The sequence below is a fragment of the Oryctolagus cuniculus genome, chromosome 5 (genome assembly GCF_051225735.1).
Source record: "Oryctolagus cuniculus isolate XC-2025 breed Fujian yellow rabbit chromosome 5, ASM5122573v1, whole genome shotgun sequence".
NCBI lineage: Eukaryota > Metazoa > Chordata > Mammalia > Lagomorpha > Leporidae > Oryctolagus > Oryctolagus cuniculus.
This window is the reverse complement of record NC_142871.1, coordinates 43,917,841-43,937,903: the sequence shown is the minus strand read 5'-3', so window position 1 is coordinate 43,937,903 and position 20,063 is coordinate 43,917,841. Positions and strand designations below refer to the sequence as shown.

Below are 20,063 nucleotides of genomic sequence, written 5' to 3'. Positions count from 1 at the left end.
TCCACTGTTTTCCCAGGCCACAAGCAGAGAGCTGGATTGGAAGAAGAATAGCCTGGACTAGAACTGGAGCCCGTATGGGATACCGGCTCCTTAGGTGGAGGCTTAGTCTACTACACCACAGCATTGATTCCCACAAATTTGTTTCACTCAATAAATCCAAACTACCACTGGATATCATGTTGAGCTCAGGAATTCCTTTCAGAATTATAGATTGTGTCTTAGCACCAATGTCTTAACACCAGTTTTTTTATTTGAAAGACAGAGATTCAGAGGTGTGGCAGAGGTGGTGGTGGGGAGGACAGAGAGAGAGACCTTCCATCTGCTAGTTCATACCTCTAGTGTCCACAAGTGGTCTCCCTTGTGGGTGGCAGGAGCCCAAGTGCTTGGGTCATCTTTGCTGCTTTCCCAGGTGCATTAGCAGGGAGCTGGCTAGGAAGTTGAGTAGCCTGGACTCGAACTGGCTCTCATGTGGATGCAGGTTTTACAGATGGCAGCTTAACCTGCTGTACCACACCAGCCCTAAAACCAGTTTATTTAAATATGTTTTCCAGAAAGTATCAGAAATATACTATGAACTATCAAGCTGTTGGAACTATTTTTTTTTTAGCAGAAATAAGCTGAAAGGGAATTGAAAAAGACATTTTAAAATTAGTTGAGGGACAAAAGGGCAAATTTATTGGACTTACTCTAATCAGCCATAAGTTCAACAAGCTGACAGGCACGCAGAAAAATTTGCCCTTCTCATTACAGATCAGTATTTCTTTCTCAAAGTACTCTGGACAATTCCTCATTTCAAATGACAAGGTGATTTCCACTTCCTGTTCAGATTTATCATAAGCCCAAAGAAGTACTGCTCTCTGGGTCGATCCACACAAGGACCCTGTTACAGACTTCTTAGAACTCAAGATGGTATCTTAAAGAACCAATAGGCCAATGACCTCACTGTGTGAAAATGAGCCACTGCCTTCAACACTAGTGAATAACAGGCTAATTTCTGTCTATTTAGGTGCAAGACAGCTACCCACATAGCTCTACAGATGTCAGAAGTATTTACCTCTCAAGTTTGCTGAAGTCGTTTCTCTCTCTGCTGAATAGGGGCCTGTCTTGGAGCTAGTAGCCTCAACTAGTCATTCAATGTACGCATTTCCTCCCTGACACCTTTGCAGAGAACCTTCCAAAGAAGTTTCAGTACTTCTAGGAGTTATAAGATCATCATCTATCCAGGGAACCTTTTGTTTTGGCAAAATATCATGCAATAAAAAAGGTCTTCAAAAAGCCTTTTTCCTTTTTGGAAAGAAATGTGTATTGTGTATTGTGAAAAAAAATTATGCTTAGATTTCAACTATTTTGCATCAAAAATAAAATTAGTTTTTTAAAAAGATTTATTTATTTGAAAGGCAGAGTTGGGGCTGGTGCCATGGCACAGTAGGTTAATCCTCCACCTGTGCTGCCAGCATCCCATATGGGTGCCAGTTCTAGTCCTGGCTGCCCCTCTTCCAATCCAACTCTCTGCTATGGCCTGAGAAAGGTAGTAGAAGATAGCCCAAGTGCTTCGGCCCCTGCACCTGCATGGGTGACCAGGAGGAAGCACCTGGCCCCTGGCTTCAGATTGGTGCAGCTCCGGCCTCTCACTCTCTGTAACTCTACCTCTCAAATAAATAACATATATATAAAAAAGGCAGAGTTACAGAGAGGCAGAGGCTGAGAGGGGGTCTGAGAGGGGGTCTTCATCCACTGGTTCACTCCCTAGATGGCCACAATGGCCAGAGCTGGGCTGATCTGAAGCCAGGAGCCAGGAGCTTCTTCCAGGTCTCTCATATGGGTGCAGGGGTCCAAGGACTTGAGCCATCTTCTACTGCTTTCCCAGGCCACAGCAGAGAGCTGGATTGGAAGTAGAGCAGCCAGGACTCTAACTGGTGCCCATATGGGATGCCAGCACTGCAGGCAGAGGCTTTACCTGCTACGCCACAGCATCAGTCCCATAAACTTACTTTTTAAAATTTACTTTCCACACCCATTTTTTGAAATACCCTTGTATTTGCCAATATTTCTGTATTTCCATGACCCTGGGAAGTTACCAGTGCTGTGTTTCAGAGCAGAATGCTAGCCATATTTTTCCATGACAGAATTATCCCTAGATAGGTGGCTAAGAAAAATACTGAACACATTTGCTTGGCTGCTATTGGTTGGTGATGCTTCTCTAAGCCCTGGAGTGCTCACCAAAGCCCTCTAGAAAGTCACTTGGGAGAACACCTGTGCCTGATCTCAGAGATGCAGCTGCCTCCTGGGTTCAGTTCCTATCCTGTGGATCAACAAAGGATAGGGCAAGGGAGGTGAACCCCTTTCTTCTTGACAAGCTCCAGGCATTTCTGCTTTTCTTATCTACCTCAAATCTTCATCCCAGAAGAAGTGAGCCAACAATTTCATATAAAATGTCCTACAGTGGCTTCTAGTTTTATCAAAGAAAGAATATTTAACAGAGGACTTCATAGCTATGTAATCAGTGTAACATTTCATCTTTGCATTGACTCAGCATTCACCAGATACTGTGAAGAGGCATACAATTTTATTATTTTTATTTATTAAATATTTATTATTATAAAGTATCTTGATATAGTGATAGATTTTCTTGAAGACCAGATTCTAGACTTTAGTCTAAGCCCTGTTCATGGATTGTCTCACCTACTGTCTATATCCAACCTGTAACATTGGTACTGTTATCCTCCCTTTAGGGAGAAAGCCATGGAGACTAAGTAATTTACTCAAGGTCAGCACATGGTGGCGCTGTAGTCTGAAGCCAGGGCCTGACTTCTTAAATACCACTGCATTCTTAAGAAGTACACTTCTAATGAGGTTTGACCTGTAGTGTACTAAAATTTTCCATTACCTTCTGTATTATATATTATCTCACAACTAAAAATTGGCCTCTATTCCAAAAAAGATTTTTGTGCTATTGAATACTGGAGATGTTCTGTTCTGTGCTGCCCAAAAGGGTAGTCAATAGCCAAGTATGGCTCTTTAGCATTGAAATACGGCTAGTGCACCGAACTACATTTTAAATTGCATTTAGTTCAAATTTAGATGGCCACATGTGGCTAGTGGAGACAGTATAGGTCACCACAAATTTAGAGGATAAGGAAGTAGTTTTATTTCTTCCAATTTCTCTATGAAATTTAGGTAAATCAATAAGTACTCTGTGGAAAAGAATGAATGAATAATCTTTAAAGAGTAAGTTTCTCATTTCTAAGCTAGGAGCATAAATCTTATTATGTTAGGATTTTCACCATAATAAGGTGTTATAATAAGAACGTAATAAAATATGTAGTCCCAGAGGAGTTCCTGAAGACAGTTACATGATTTGCAATGTTTTTAAAAGGCTGACATTTTATAACTGAGGGTCACTACTTGTTAAATATACTGTTTTATCTTTTTCTCTAATACAAAAAGTAATTTGTTTCCTTTTTCTAAATGGATGCATGGTTGATCTATCCTTTTAAAAAAAATAATGATTACTCGAAAAACAGAGTGACACAGCGAGGGAGACAGAGAGCATTCCCTGATTCATTTCCCAAATACCTGCAACAGTCATGGCTGAGCCAGGCACCCAGAGCTCAACTCAGATATTCTATGTGGGTATCAGGGACCAAGTACCTGAGCCGTCACCTGTTACCTCGCAGGGGTGTGCATTAGCAGGAAGTGAAATCTGGAGTGCACCTGGGATGCGAGCTCAGGTACCCCTATATGAATGGGGCTGTGTCACAACCCTACTCCCAGTTTGTTTCTTGACAAGACATAGGGTCCATGAAAACAGAAGAGGGCTGCTGGTAATGGAAGGATGGGAAGCAGTTTTAGAATTGGAGCCCAATGGACATTTTCTGTAGAAGCCACATTCAAAATTTGTAAATTTGGGTAGAGTAAGCACTGTCAAATTTTCCTCGATACTGGGTTTATCCCGTTACTTATACATCACATATGCACATATGTACTTTTATAATCAACTAATTCAGGATTTTGGACAAAATACCATAAACTGCATAACAGGCAGTTTTAAAAAATACAGTGGGGCTCTCCATCAGAGAGACTCGGGGAGCAGCCAAGTCACGTGGTGGATGTTTCCTGACTCAGCTCAGCGCCGGCAGGGCCCCCACCCCCACCCAACCTCCAATGTGCTAAAAGAACTCATCTCAAACAACTTCAGCTATCTTATTACAATTTGGATTTGCCAGGGCACAAGTTTCTCTTTTGCCTGATGTTTATTAACCTTAGATTTCAAAATCATAAGAGCACTCATCAAAGAAGTATGAGAGCAGCTCCGACTCTGGAGATTTCCAGCCAGGTTCTTTTGCTACAATGAAATCAGCTCTTCATATTTCAGAAACCAAATGTTTCCTTTCTAAACCCTAACTGGTTTACAAATAGCACAATGCCTACAGATACAAAGGGGGAATATGCCTCATTCTCCACATTCAAACCAAAAATGTAAACCTGAAGTCTCCATTTAGACCCCTGGCAGAATGGGGAGATTATTTCACATGTGTTAACCAGGGTAACATAACTGCAACTGAAATCCCAAAGCCACCGCTGTTCAGTTCTTTGTTCCGCCTGCCAGAGACGATGTCGCAGCATAATCAGCAGCAGCAGCCCAGGGGACGCCACCCTCTCTGGGTCTGTGGGGATGGCTTTGGCCACACCAATGCAATGTCATCAGGCCAGCTGCAGGCTCTTCCTTGAGGTTTTGCTGTTGTTGACGACTGTAAGGCTGAACTCCGTGGCCAGGTCCTCCTAGTCATCACGCAGCACTGGTCATGGGACCGCAGAGGGAGCTGCATCCAAGTGGGGGTGGGAAGCTCACAGGCACAGGCCGGCTGCTGATGCAAATCTTCCCCAGGTTCTCTGGTGTCCCTGCCAAGAGGCAGCTGGGAGGGCCCCATGGCTACATGCCTATTGCTGTAAGATTGCAATTTGGCAGCATCCTGGATGTTGTACGGGGACGGGCGGGGGAGGAGATGGTGGGCCCCTTTACTCAGCGCCTCGCCGGAAGGCACAGAAGGATGAATTCATTGTGGCCAGCGGTCCCCGCGCTGCAAGGAGAGTCAGGGGCTTCGAGAGCTCGGGGAGACGCTCGGGCCCCAGGTCTGCTCTCACAGCCCGACTTCCCCCCAAGGGTGTGAGCCAAGGCCGGCCATAGGGGCTGCAGCCCGGGGCGAGGTAAGCAGACCTTTGCAGGTCCTGCGGCCGGCGGCAGGCACGCGCTCGGGAGGCGTCACAAAGGGCCGCGGCCTGCGGAGGCCGCGCGCGCAGCTCTCCAGGGCGGAGCCGACGGCCCGGGCTGGGCTGTGCGGAGGCCGCCGAGGCTGCGGCAGTCGGGGGTGGCCGGGCGGCAGGCCTCCCGGCTCCGAGGTCCAGAGGGCAGGGAGCATGCGGCAGCTGCAGCCCGAGCCTCCGCGCCAGGCCGCCGAGCTCCCCGGGCCCCGCCGCCGCCGCGGAGGGGCGCAGAGCGCGCCGCCAACCGGGCGGAGCTAGAGGCGGGCATTTGCACCGCGTCGCGCCACCCGCAACTCCCCGCCTTCGGCCTGGCCGGGAGCCGTCGTGGCTGATGCGCTGACCGCGGGCGCAGCTGCCGCCGCGCGTGGGGCGAGGCCTGAGGCGTCCGGGCAGCGGCTGCACCCAGCAGAGCGCGGACCCGGGGCTCCGCGGGCGCGCACCCCGCGCCCCTGCCTCCTCCCGTCGCCCCTCCTCGGCGCACGGTCCACCCCCAAGCCTTCCTTCCACCCACCCTAAAGGATGCGCTCCCCCGCGCCCAGCGGCAGAGGCCACCGCTCCCAGAAATGTGTGCGCCTGACCCCCTTCTCCGCGAACCCAGGAGCTGGCGCCCCCGCCCTGTAGGTAGGTGGGTGGGGCGGGGCCGGAGCTCGCGGCCGCCTGCGGCTGATGCTGCCGGGAGAGGCCAGGGGCCGGGGCCGGACCGGCCAAACTTGCCTCCCGCCGCGCTCCGGGGAGCACTCGGAGGTGTGTTAATGGAGCTGGGGCGCAGCCCCCTGCTACTCTGCAGACCTCTTGGTGGGCTCAGGAGGCCGGGCGGGGGCGAAGGAGAGCTTGACCCTTCCCCGGCCAGCCCCTGGGGGCATGTGGGGTGCGGGGTGGGGAGGACAGGCTGGCATGCGGCGGATTGGCAGAGGGGACCGTTGGCATTTCAGCGGCTGAGGTGGAAATGTCACTGCGATTTTCCGACTGGATTAGCAGATGGCTCCTTCTTGTCTTTTTTAGCCCGAACAGGTAGACAGGCGAAGCATTCTGTTAGCGACAGGGAGCAGTCGCTGTGGCTTGCTGTGTTTCATTTCAGAGCTAGCTGGATGTCAAATAAAATTGGTAGACCAGACCTTTCCCGACAACAGTCTAGGGCAGGTTGAAAGAGTCCTTCTAGAAGTCGGAGTGTCCAGGAGGTGGGTGAGGCCGGGGTGGTGTTGTGCTGCCCAGTTCGGAGCCCGCGGCTCGGAGAAGGGCGGTGCTGGCGGTGAAGTTGGATACAGGTGTCGGGTCAGGCTCTGCCGCAGGGATGCGCCGGGTCAGCCAGCAGAGGCGCCTCGTGCTCAGCCCCGCGCCAGCCCGGTGGCAGGGTTTGTGTTTTCGAGAAACTGGTGATGAATGATTTTTTTTCTCCTCCAGGTAGGAACTTTGTGAAACAGAGCTTTTGACAAGATTATCTCTTCTCAGACCGTGATTCTTAATTTTATATTAAGAAGTAAGGTCTAGAGGTTGGGAAATGGATCATTTGTAAACTCTGTTTAGGTTTAGAGATTTGGAGAGATGAATCAGTAAAAACTCCAACCCCCAGTTCCTGTAATCTAGTGCCTTCTGCGTTTCAAGCTTCATCTAAAGACGATTTAGAACTAGCGTGTAGGAAGGGATTCTTGAAAACTTCATGGAAAATGCGTATTATGAAAAAGCTATGCGTGGATTTAAAAATTTTTTTGCCCAAAATTAATTCCATTTTCCATGAACTTTTTGAAGCATGCTTGTTATTTGTTCTGTAGCAGTGAAGTTTAACTGGATTTTAAAAATTACTACTTTATTTAAATTGGCACACTCATCTATTTTAACATGCAGATTTCAATTCTGCCCTTTTTAGGACCAAGGCTATCCTTCTGGAATATGTTATTAAATGAGGTAATTGTCTCCAAGTCCTAATTTCGTGTCTGAGCTTGCAAATTTTCCAGTCTCATTGGTGATCAACTCCATTTAAACTCTCACACAGTTTTAAAGTACAATTCATGTTTTAAAGAAAATTCTGAGTTACTTAAGAGGGCACAGTGATTTGGTTAATAAGTCACATATTAACTTGTTTTATGGTTGAATTATTGTGGTTTGCACTAATTATAAAGTATTTTATTGCAGGTGTAGGTAAAAATAAACCACTTAGATGTGTCTCTGATTACTAAGTAATTAAAAATGTGGTAGGAATACAAATTTTAACTGTCTTCTCAGTATATAGATAAGCATATCCGTTTCCAAGTTTGACAACTCTAGTGGTTGTTAAGATGAGGCATTTGGAACAAACAGGGTCTTGCTGCTTTAAAATGTTAACGTCGTTTTGCAGGAAAAAGAAATCAAGGCTAACCGCATCACATTTCACGTGGCTTATTTTTGTGCAATGATATTTCCAATTTGGATTTCATTTTTGTTTTCCTGCCATATCAATTTTATGAGTCTATATTAGCTTCTTTTCAATCTCTGCTTAAAAAATTTTTCTGGGAGTGGCCGCATCATTTCCTTTCTATCTGTGGTTTTAGTACATCTTTACCATCCTCACTACATATTATCCAGAATTATTTTCATACAATATGGTAAGCCTCAGTTTGTTATTGTTGCTTTTCTAACCTGGTGTCCTCAGTTGTGTGAAGCAATAAACCTTTTAACCTTTTTGCACAAAAGGCAGTAATAAGAGTAAGGATCCAACAGTGGGAGGGAACTTAAGGAAAGATCCAATTTGGTATGACTTATTAAGACAAAGCAGAAATTCTCCATGCAGTAAAGATAATATATTTTGCATGTCTTAAATTTGTAATCAAGGGTATTGAGCAGTTGGTTTACATTGTTTCTTCTTGCTGTCTCCTGTGGCTACAGACAAGTCTTTTTACTTTGCTACAGATAAAGGTTTATTTGTATGTTTGACAAGAGAAGTTGAGTTCTTAACAATGTATTGTAACTCTGGGCCTTGGAGTCACAGTCAACCAAGAGCTGGCTCCTAACCTCACAGTGGAATAGGCAGTTTTCACTTCTCCGTGTCCTACAGCCAATGCGCAGTGCCTCTGAGATTGGATGAGTCACTTCTTGGGTCCTGTCTCCTGAGCTCCCAGTATCTGGTCATCACACATGCTACTGGAGTGCAATTTTAAGACCCAGATTACTCTATCTTATCTTTCTGTATCTTCCTTGAGGTTTTACTTTAGGAACCTCTCTTGCTGAATATCACTTACCTGCCTGTTAAAAAATCCAAGCCCATCATCTTCTGAAGTTCAGTAGGATCTATTCAGTTCACATAGGCTGAACTCCAAGTTGTTATTTGCATATAATTCATAGTATGTGAAGAAAATGTATTAATCATTGGAGTTCAAGTAGAGGGAAAATATTGTTGAAGAATAGTTATTGTGTACTGGTCTCAGCAGTGGTACAAAATGCTTTTGCTTCTGCACAGACGAGGGGATAGGAATTGTCTGTAAATTTGATCAGAAGCTTAATTGAGAGAATTGATGTTTATGGAGGCTTGGCTGAACAAAGACTGAGGAGTCGGCCCATTCTTTTCCAGTGCTAGAATAGTCAGATCCTCCGAGGCTGTGTACTTTCCTGACCTTGTTTTCCATCTTTGACACCCCTCATTGTTCTCCCTCTGAGAGATTCTATTAATCAAGACACTCCAAAGAATCCTATGTTTCAGGGAGGTGGTTAAGGTCATGATCCCTTCTAAGGTTCCTGTTGAAGGACCCTTGCAAGAAATTTAGTTATAACGAAAGCTTTCCTTCACCTGGAAGGTAATATGTATGTGTCTTTTTAGTCATGAAAAATGAGAAACAAATTACTGACTATATTTCCCTTTCTAATTTGGCAACTAGGAAATTTACAACTTAATTTAAATAACCACTTAAAAATTTCTAAGTTAATATTGATGCTGTCACTTTCCCTTTGGTCTTAAGCTTCTGTTCTGTTTCTCTTGCTTCCAATTTCTGTCTCATTATATTTTTTTATTCTACTGGATTATTTTAAGCCAGCCTACAATCTTTGTAGAACAAGGCAAAACATAAAACCAAGTGAAAATATTGCAGAATTGATCTTTGAAGAAAGTATGTTTTTGATGAACAGGTTTTATGGGTTATGTTAAATGTATTTCTGATCAAGTAGTGTAAGTTTAGTGTACTGAGCTTGTATATACAAATACAGGAGTACTGCAAAAAGTTCCTGGAAAATAGAGTTAAAAGAAGTTTATTTTACTGCAAAAAATATGTTGAAATAAATGCATACAAAGGACATTCAAAAAGTTTGTGGAAATATGTATTACAAAAAAACTTTACATAAATTTCATATTTTTTGCACCTATATAAGTTTCTACTCTATTTTCCACAAACTTGTAAAAGTACCCTTTTGTATATAGTCACATGGAAAGCATGTTAGTTTTGTAAAACTAAATTCCACTTCTTTTTTTTTCTATTACATTTATGTTCTCTTATTACTAGTTTGAAGTTGGTAAAGCTAATCAATGTAAGCCAATTCTATCTTGTAAACTTCCTTTGTATGCTATATTAGATTCTTAGGAGATTCTGTATAATAAGAAAGGAGTTGATGTTTACCTAAAAGGCCATCCTAAAGTGGCTTCACACTCACCACTGCATTGGAAGCTTGACCTTCACATAGATGGTTCATGCTTGTTTTAATAAATTGTACGTGGGGTCTTCTCTGAGCCATCGTTATTTGTCATGAAATTTAAAAGACCTGCCTGAAATATTTAACCAGAGTTTCTTCATTCTTACATTTTGACAACTGTGAAGTTGGTTGGATTTTGCCAGATAAATTGTAATTTACATTTAATTGATGCCAAGTTAAGTTTGATATGTTTATCACCCAGCTCAGTAGAGAAATTGGCCTTTTCAGGAATCAGGCACTGGTGTAGTCTTTGAGCCTGTGACATAAAAATAATCTGAATTTACAAGTGTACCCTGAGCAATAAGAGAGGGTTTGAAGAGATACATGGGCAGAATTTTTTTTTTTATGAAGTGGCATCTCATTCTGATAACCTCCATGTCTTTTTTTTTTTTGACAGGCAGGGTGGACAGTGAGAGAGAGAGAGAGGGAGAGAAAGGTCTTCCTTTGCCGTTGGTTCACCCTCCAATGCCTGCTGCGGCTGGCCTGGAAGAGGGGCAACCGGGACAGAATCCGGTGCCCCAACCGGGACTAGAACCCGGTGTGCCGGTGCCTCAAGGCGGAGGATTAGCCTAGTGAGCCGCGGCGCCGGCCGCCTCCATATCTTTTTAAAATTTATTTTTAGAATAGGTAGTACCTTCATGTTGCTTAACAAGTGCAAATAAGCATACAGGAAAAGACTGCCTGTCATCCTTACACACCCACCCCCAACTCCTGCCCGGCCCACTGTTGCCCAGTCCTCAGGCAGCCAGTGTCATCAGCTAGTTGAGACCCTTCCAATGGTGTTTTACACATAAGTAGGCCCTTATGAACACAGAGCCTCTCATTTCTCTCTCACCCACTTCTGTAATTCCCTCTTCCACCTCCACTGCCTCCTTTGGCTCCTCAGATGCCTTGGCCTGTTGTCTGTATTCCGCTTTCCTCTCCGTGTCAGCCGGCCTGCCTTGCTGACTTCCCTCTTCAGACCTGCTAGGGGGTTTCCATCACACACAGGAATGAATCCATACACCTTCGCCCAGCCCCTAGGGCCATGCAGGATTCGTTTCCTACCCCCTGCCCCTTCCAGGCAGGCATTTGACCTACAGTCATTCCTAGCTAAGCCTCCCTCCTGCATTTCATTTTTTCCTTTAAAAAGTCTGATAAAAGTTCGAGGTGTCATCACACACCTGCTTTATCCCCTACGTGTCCTTATACATGGACCCCGAGTTAAGAATCTCTGTTTTAGTCCTACTAGACCGATTGCGTTTCCTGTCCATGTGTGCTCTTCACGCTGGTCCCTCAACTTGGAACACACTCTCCTATTTGCGTTAGAAAGCCACACCCAGTACTGGCATTACCTCCAGGAGCTTTCTTTAGTGGACACTTCATAAACTCCTGGAGCCTTCCTCATGGAATTTAGTGTTTCAAGTAGGTGTCCACACGGGGAACAGATATTCTGCATAAATAGAAAAATCACCTTTCTAGTTAAAATTAACTCTGATTTTGGATAGTGTATAAGATTGGTCCAAAAAAAAGTTGAGGCTTCTATTTAACTATTCATCCCTCTTCTTCCCTCCTCACCCCTCCTTCAGTATAACACATGTCTGTATCATTTGTTTAGCAGCTCTGCCTTACTTGACTAATTCTCAAATCTGTGTTTACACTCATTAAAAATAGCTTTCATTTGGGAGGGTGGCTTTTGTGCCTCTGACCCTGGGTATTCCTCTGTAGTGGGTGCATAAAGCTGAAACCTTCAAAGAGGTGTCAGTAGAGTTTAGGGATCTCATAGGAAAAAAGTTGCTGTTAAGAAATTGAAAGTTTTTAACATTGACCCTGATAGGTGACATGAACAGTCTAGACAGAGTTGCTCATCCTAAGAAGTAACTTCTGAGTGTGTGTGAGGTATTTTTAATTCCAACTCAGGCAATCAGAGGGTATTCTGGGTGCTCAATTTTATTGCAAAGCACTTGGCATGAAGTAATTTGCTTTTCATGACTGCTTAACATAGGATTTAGAGAGTGAGAATTTAATGGCGTTTGCTTAGCACTGTTTGTGTGAAATTTCTGACTGCTAGGTTATCGTAACCACTAACCAGGTGTCTCTTGTAGAATAGGAATAATTCATGAGACAGTTCTGTAGATTCACATGCCTAAGGATCTCTGATTTTCCTTCTGTGATTCTGACCTTCCCATGCAATCCTCAAATTTACTGACTTCTTTTCCCAGATATGTTGACATCAGGAACTGAGAGTTGCCCTGAGTAGCGGTGAAAATACTGTCACCATTGATTAAGAGGAGCCCCTGCTATATGAGAGAAGTCTCCATTTCAGGCAATTAATCAATCTGGTGGGAAAGTCTACTCAGTTCCCTGGTTTCTGGTGATTTCCTCAAGGTACTACCTGTCTGTAGGCTCTCACTGAAATTGCTAGTTAATAATACCCTTTACTGTTTCAAATCACAGAGCCTTCAAATCACAGAGCGAACATGCCTTCTCTTTAAGAAACATTATAAAAAGGAATATGAATAGAACATTCACAAAACAGGAACTTAAGATGCCCAAAACATGAAATAATGCTGACTTCCTTGCATAAAAGACATGCAGATTATAATTAGATTTTAGAAGTTAGTAACAGCGCTGGTCAGGGTGAGGTTGTGTCATATCCTTGACAGTATGAGAGTATGTTGTTACCATACCTTAGATGGACAGTGGTTCAGCTCATGGACTCCCTTGGCACCAGTCATTCTTTTCTGAGTATATTCTAAGGAAGCAATCAGAGTTGAGGCTGAAGTTCAGTGATGAGCCCATTGTCTCTGAGAGACAGATGGTGTAGAATAGAGGTGAGAGCAAGGATGCTTGAGCCAGTTGCTAGCCTGGAATCCTGTTCCATCATCTACCTGTGTGAAGTTAGGCTAAAGTTAATTCCTCCACACTTTGAGTTTTCTCATCTGTCAAGTGAAGACAAAAATAGTATTTACCTCCTACGACATAGCACAGAGAATCAGGTAAAATACCTGCATCCTGGTTGGTACTGAGTAAGTAATTATGAAGTATTCATTTTTTTATCAGGGGTGTTACTGTGAAAATTTAAGAAAAATCCAACAATTCAGTCATTTTTCAAGTGACTGTGCATAAGTATGATAAAATATTTATCCATTTGGCAATATCTAATCACATGGGAGATACTGATAAGAATTGAATAAGTCATCATATTATATGTACAAAAAGAGCCTAATTTGTTTTTAAGGTACATCTGCTTAACAGATAACAGGAAAGTGACAAAATATTAAAATTCTTTCTCCAATAAAGGAACCATAGGTGACTTACATTTTCTTTTTTCACATTTTAATTTGCCATGTATTATGAATAATTGTTAGAATTATTATAATTACTATATCATAGAATTCTTATTTTTTTAGGTTTCTTTACCAAATGCATATTCATTTTGACATATTTTACTTTCTCTTCCTCTTTTCAAATCTACTAATATTTCACTTCCTCAGTATCTTCCCCCACACACCGATGCTTGGTAGTTTCCTTTCTTTAAAAATTTTTTTTTTATTTATTTACCTGTTTATTTGAAAGGCAGGTTAACAAGGGGAGAGAGGGGTGGAGGAAGAAAGAGAAAGAAATCTTACATTTCCTGGTTCAGTCCCAAATATCCACAACAGCCAGGAGGCTGGTAATGCATCCAGGTGTTTCCTGTGTGAGTGGCAGGAGTCCAAGTACTGAGGCCATCATCTACTGCCTTCCTAGGTGCATTAGCAGGAAGCTGGATTGGAAGTGGGAAAGTTGGGACTTCAACCAAGCATTCCAATATGGGATGCAGACAACCCAAGCAGCAATTTAATCCACTATGCCACTCTACACCCTGCTTGGCATTTTATTGGCATTTATCTTGCTTGTGTATAGATCAGCTTCCAGACATTTCTTCAAGTGTAAATAGGCCACGTGAAGTGAGTTGTGAGAGTTTAGTGGTGGTAGCTTTCTCTTGGAACTTTAAGCCAGAGGAATCTGTTTAGGTGGTGGGGGCACCGAATCCTCTGCATGTTTTACACATTCAAGTTTGTCTCCTGCTTTGACCCTGCTTGACCTTGGTGCTCCAGTGGAGTCAGATTCCTCAGTAATCCCACACATACAGGAGGGTGACTCCTACCTCCAATCCATCTGCAACCCTTCCTATCTGAAATTTTTTTCCACATTTCTTCCTTCAAAGTCAGTCTTCCACACTATATTGATACTTAATTTCCTGAATACTTTCCAAACCATCTGTCCTACTCTGATTTCAGATCTTTTGGCACTTAAATATTTGTACCACAAATGGACTGAATATTGGCTTTCTTTATTGCCTAGTTTTGTTATAGTAACTTTATAGGGGTTGCATTTTGTTTTACTCTGTGTCTATCAGTTTGTAGCACAACAGTATCCACTACATGCATATAGAACACAAGAAATTGCCTAAGAATTTGGTAGTCATATTCTTAGAATTGATTTATGAGTTTTTCAACTCAATCATCCCTTTTGCAATCCTTTTTTCCTTTTGTGTCAAGATCAGATTGTTATCTTAGTTGGTGCTCTCAGTGTTAGAGATACTTCTCTGAGGATCTGATAATAGATTTTCACTGCTAAACGTCTAAAAATTAAAAGGTTCAGTTGCTGAGAACCCCAGAGTGAGGAAATGTGTTGACAGTAGGGATCTAGTAATATGCAAACTAATCCTAGTTGCAAGGACAACTCTACCATTAAGTGTAAAATATTGCTTATTTGCCTTATAAATCTGCCAGAGAATATTTGAAGTTCATAAATATATTAAGGTTTTATAAATCTATACATTCTGGAAAGTACCAAATTCCAGGAAGAGTTTTTGCATATCTGCTCTCATAGTGTAGATCAGCATTTTTCAAAGTGGTGAGAAATGGCTGGAAGGTCCGTATCTTTTCACGACTTCCAATTTTGCTCTGTGTCTTTTATATGTTAGTGCAGAAGACATGCTTTTGTATGTTACAAAAATTAGGATTTTATGCTCAGTTACTTCTACTGAATCGGGACCAGAGCTGATGTTGTTAAGCTAGGTTAAGCTGCCGCCTATGACATGGTATCCCGTGTGGGTGCCATATTGAGTCCCAGCTGCTCTGTTTCCAATCCAGCTCCCTGCCAATGTGCCTGGGAAAGCAGCAGGTTGGATAGCCTGAGTTCCTGGGCTCCTGCCACCAATGTGGAAAACCCAGATGGAGTTACAGGCTTCAGGCTTTGACCTGGTCCACTCCCTGCCCTGGTGGCCATTTGCAGAGTGTACTAGCAGATGGTAGATCAATGCTGTCTCCCTTGGTCTCTGTCTCTCTCTGTTTCTCCCTCTCTCTCTAATTCTGCCATTGAAATAAGTAAAATAAATATTTAAAAAAGAAAAAAATACTGGGGCTGGTGCTGTGGTGCAGTGGGTTAAAGCCTCTCCCTGCATCATTGGCATCCCCATGGGTTCCTAGTCAAGTCCTGTCTGCTCCACTTCCTATCCAGCTCCCTGCCAGTGTGCCTGGGAAAGCAGCAGAGGATGGCCCAAATCCTTGGGACCCTGCACCCACATAGGAGACCTGGAGGAGGCTCCTGGCCCCAGTCGTGGCAGCTATGTGGGGAGTGGACCAGTGGGTGGAAGACCCTTCTCTCTCTGTCTCTACCTCTCTCTGTAACTCTTTCAAATAAAATAAAATAATTCTTTGAAAAGAAAAAATGTGGGGACCACTAATGTAAATAAAAAGCATGATATTAGTATTCCATAACCTGAAGTAAGTCAGTTTATGAACAGTATATTCTGTGTCCAGCCTAAGCTGGGAGCTGTGATGAGTTTTTCACATGAACATGCAGGGACAACTTGAAATACATTCCTTGCACTAAAAGAACCTGTGGTCTGATTGGAAGGAATGTGGGTAAGACAAGCAACTAATTAGAACACAAGATCTATGGCCATTACAACTCTGATTGCACCCAATCTCGTCTGATCTCGGAAGCTAAGCAGGACCGGGCCTGGTTAGCACTTGGATGGGAGAAAACAAGGCAAGGTCCTACAGAAGACCATGACTGCTATGTAGCCAACTTTTTATAAGGATGCCTGTCATTGGATTAGGGGCCTACACATTCCAGTACAACCTCATCTTAACTGATTACAAATGCAGTGAGCCTATTTTCAAATCAGGTCACATCCTGGGGTACCAAGGATTATGACTTCAATGTGTTCTTTTTTGGGGGGTGTGAAACAATTCAATTCATGATAATAGATGATCTATAAAAGCCTATAGATGAATATATAAGACAGTGTATAAAATATCAAATGATGCCTTCTTGGCTAAAACTTGAGCCATGCAAATCCATTTTGAGGTAAGTGACAACTGGAAGAAAGGGAAGCTTCCTTGGCTACTTGTGTCACTCGGCAGCTTCTGTCTCTGGGATTTGATATCCCAAGCCTAGGTAGAATTATTCATATAAGTAGTAATATGTACTGTGGGTTTTGTTTTTCTTTTTTTTTGTGGATCAAGATGTTTCCAAGGGTATATTGAGTCTTTTTGTTGTGGTAATGCCACATAACAACCTCAAAACCTCTAGAGTTTAGATCAACAAATTTTTTTTCACTTCATGAAATCGGCAGGTTGACTGTGGTTTGACTGCTCTTGGCTGTGTTTGGTAGGTCTGGGCTTGGCAGAACTGACTCCAGAATTGAAGTAGGGAATTCAGGTCCATTCCATATATCTTTATCCTGGGGCCTGAGCTGAAGAAAGAAAACAACTGCCTTGAGCATGCTCTTCTGGTAGGGAGCAGAAACTTGACATTCTTAGTGCTTCAAGTCAAAATATGTAACATGGTAAATCTTCAGAGTCCATTGGTCAGATCAAGTCACATGGCAAATTGAGTGGAGATGTACTCCTGCTTGATATGCTAGTGCAAAGCTCCACAAAGTTATATATCAAAGAGCATGGGTCTCTTTATAGCAAATGTAAGAGTGTCCACCAAAGAGCCATTTTTTTTCCTTCCCTCCCTCCCTCCCTCCCTCCCTCCCTCCCCCTCCCTCCCTCCCTCCCTCCCTTTCTTCCTTCCTTCCTTCCTTCTCTCTCTCTCTCTCTTTCTTTCTTTCTTTCTTTCTTTTTGACATTTTCTTAATAGCTTACATATCAAGCCATTTAATCACCTTTTAGAAGAAAAATACACTTAAACCATAGACTTGGTTTCTTAACCCAGTCTCCTGGAAAATTATAGTTGATTACCATATATATAAATTTTTTTTTTTTTTTTCAAAAAAGTGGTCATAGTACTCAGAGTGCTGGTTCAGTTTCACTTCAGGCCTAGTTCCTGCTATGTTGATACTTCCCATTTTGTCTTGTTTCTGAACCCATATTGGTGTATTTGCCATATTTTACATTGTGCTCACCAAAGCACAGTTTGCCTCTCCCCATTGTTGCCCAACATCTGAGATAGATTCCAGTAGAACTGCTGTTTTCTTTAGTGTGATCTGATAGAGAACAGTTTTGTTCAGGATAAAACTGTTTTCCAGTTTACAGATGTGGCTGTTGATGTGTAGCCCTGTTGATAAAGAACCATGAATGATTATTTTGGGAGATGTTCTGCTTTTCAGACCTTCCCTAGCAATGTTGGCCCCTGTGACTTGGACCCTTCCTTCCCATTAGAACTTCCTCTGTGTTCATGCATTTTATCTCATATCCAGTTTTTATCCCACTTTTCTTTTAGTTTATTTTATATGACTGTTGTCTCCCTTGTCAAAAATGAACGTCTCCTCACAGTATATTGAACCCTTTTTATATTCATAGTTTTTAGTATAGTGGTAGTCAGATTCTTAGCACATGGTCACTGCATTGAAGAGAATGACTCACAGAGGTTAGAAGGCACAAAGGATTAAGTACAGATTATTAATCATCACTTAGACACTCAAAGTAAATAAATATGTTGAAAGCACATTGAAAAGAGTGATCATGCAGTTACTTTTTATTTTGAAAATGTATTCAATCACACATATCATCCGCAGAAAAGAAAAGTGCATGTGCTTTTCCTTAGTGAATCAGCAATTGGTGGGGGTAGGGTAAACTTTGTATTTTCTTGATAAAGTCTCTGAAGATGCTCAGATTTAATGCTTAAAAAATTAATGTTTATAGCCAGTATTTTAAGTGTTTTTTGCAAAGACATTCATTTGTTTTTTAAAATATTTTATCCATTATATTTGATTTTGTTTTCTTCAGTTAGCTCTTAATTCAATCAATCGATTTGATAACACCCAAATAATAATTAGTAGTAACAGCTTTTTTCTTTAGACTGTCCCAATAGTTATTCATATAGATCTTTTGGAAGTTATGCAGTTCTCAAGTATAAGGAGAAATTCTTCATTTTCTTGGATGTCCTACTCATTGCAAGACATTTGGCATCTCTGCTATCCCTGACTAAATGCCAGGAAGTGTCTCCTACACGACCATGCCCACCAGTGCTTTGGTGGGGGGTGAGGGTGGGCAACTGCAGACATTGAGAAACACCCTTAAGAGGAAAATCAAGTCCTTTGGGCAAGCTAATATTTTGAATTAGAGATTTTTAGGGCCCGTGTTGTAGTGCAGTGAATTAAGCTGCTGCTTGGGATTCCTGGGTTCGAGTCCTGCCTCTGATTCCTGTCTAGCTTCTTGAAAATGTGCACCCTGGGAGGCAACAGATGATGGCTCAAATACTTGGGTCCCTGTCACCCACTGGAAGACCTGGATAGAGTTCCTGGCTCCTGGCTTGGGTATGGCACAGTGTTGGCTGTTGTAGGCATCTGGGGAGTGAACCAGCAGATGGACCATCTGTCTCTCCCTCTCTCTTTGTCAATCTGCCTTTCAAATAAAATGAAAATGAATTTTTAAAGGAAAAGATGTCTCTTTAAAAATTTTTAAATTTTAGTTCCCAAAAGCTATGATTTTAGAAAAACTACACACCTGAGTTTTCAGTGTGCTCTGTGCTCCTGAGGATCACTTAACCCACGTTATTAAGGCAGAACAGCCAAAGCAAGACAGGCCTGGTTAAAATCCAAACTCTGCTAACCTGCAAGATATGTAGCCTTGTGCAAGTTACCCAGGTTCTCTAATCCTTAGTTCCTTTATCTGTAAAAAGGCAATTGCAAAGATTAAATGTATCTAACAGATGTCACTAGAGTCTGGTACCCGGTGAAACGCAAAAATCCTACCCCCTGAGATTTCAGCAAATCCAAAATAGGATTTGAGAAAATCCTATTTTTTCAACACCTGGAGAGCTGTTTTCAAATCTGCCCTCAATAGAAAAACTACATAGTGAGTAAGCGAGGCAGACCGAGTGACTGGAAAGATTATAGGAAGCAAATTTCTTGTTTAGTGCTGACACACGTTGTTTGATCTTTATGGCCGTGTGAATAGTTCATATTATTAATCCTTTTCAGATAAAGAGTCTGAATCCATTCAGGGTCAAAGAGCCGTGAGTTAGTCAGAATGATCAGCTCTGTGTAGGCCCAAAGAAAGAAGCACTAGTAATAACTGCTAATACAGTTCAAAAGAATAATAAGAGGATGAACAGCAGTATTCTGGCTGTTGTCCTTTAGGGTATAAACCCTGAGCTGTGTTCAGGATAGGCATAACCAATGCATTGTAGTGAGCATGAAGTGCATTCAGGAAGTATTTACTGAGGGACCGGCGTTGTGGCATAGTGTGTTAAGCTGCCACCTGTGAGCCAGTTTCCTGTATGAGCACAAGTTCCAGTCCTGGCTGTTCTACTTCCTATCCAGCTTCCTTTTAGTGCTCCTGGGAAGGCAATGGAAGGTGGCCTAAGTATTTGGACCCCTGCCACCCATGTGGGAGACCTGGATGTAGTTCCAGGCTCCTGGCTTCAGCCTGGCCCAACCCTGGCTATTGTGGCCATTTGGGGAGTGAATGAACCAGTGGATGGAAAATCTCTCTCTCTCACTCTGCCTTTAAATAAATCTTTTAAAAGAATAAAATATTTATTGCACTGATTATGTTTTAATGGGTTTAACTGGAAAACCCATTCTTTTAATTCATTAAATTAAATAAATGACCTCTTAAATTTTAAGAACAGAAGTAATGATATGTCTTTGAATGTTCTGGAGATATTTCTTTTAGCAGCTGGCATATTCTTTTCTGTTTCTGTTGCATTGAAATATAATA

At 42.6% G+C, this 20,063-nt stretch overlaps 1 protein-coding gene across 7 annotated transcripts in view; it reads left to right on the top strand.

Moving 5' to 3' along the window:
* Positions 1–5,067: 5,067 nt before the first annotated feature.
* The window catches only part of NCOA7 (nuclear receptor coactivator 7), a 162,484-nt gene continuing 147,488 nt past the window's right edge, over positions 5,068–20,063 (top strand). For 2 of the 7 annotated variants that reach the window (XM_070073629.2, XM_008263471.5), the window contains exon 1: positions 5,068–5,208. The gene's annotated coding sequence lies outside the window, so the exon portion shown is untranslated. Of the gene's footprint in view, positions 5,209–5,357; positions 6,010–6,522; positions 6,667–7,134; positions 7,168–20,063 lie in introns of those variants that run through there. The other 5 variants (XM_008263473.5, XM_008263469.5, XM_008263472.5 and 2 more) reach the window with 4 other exon arrangements.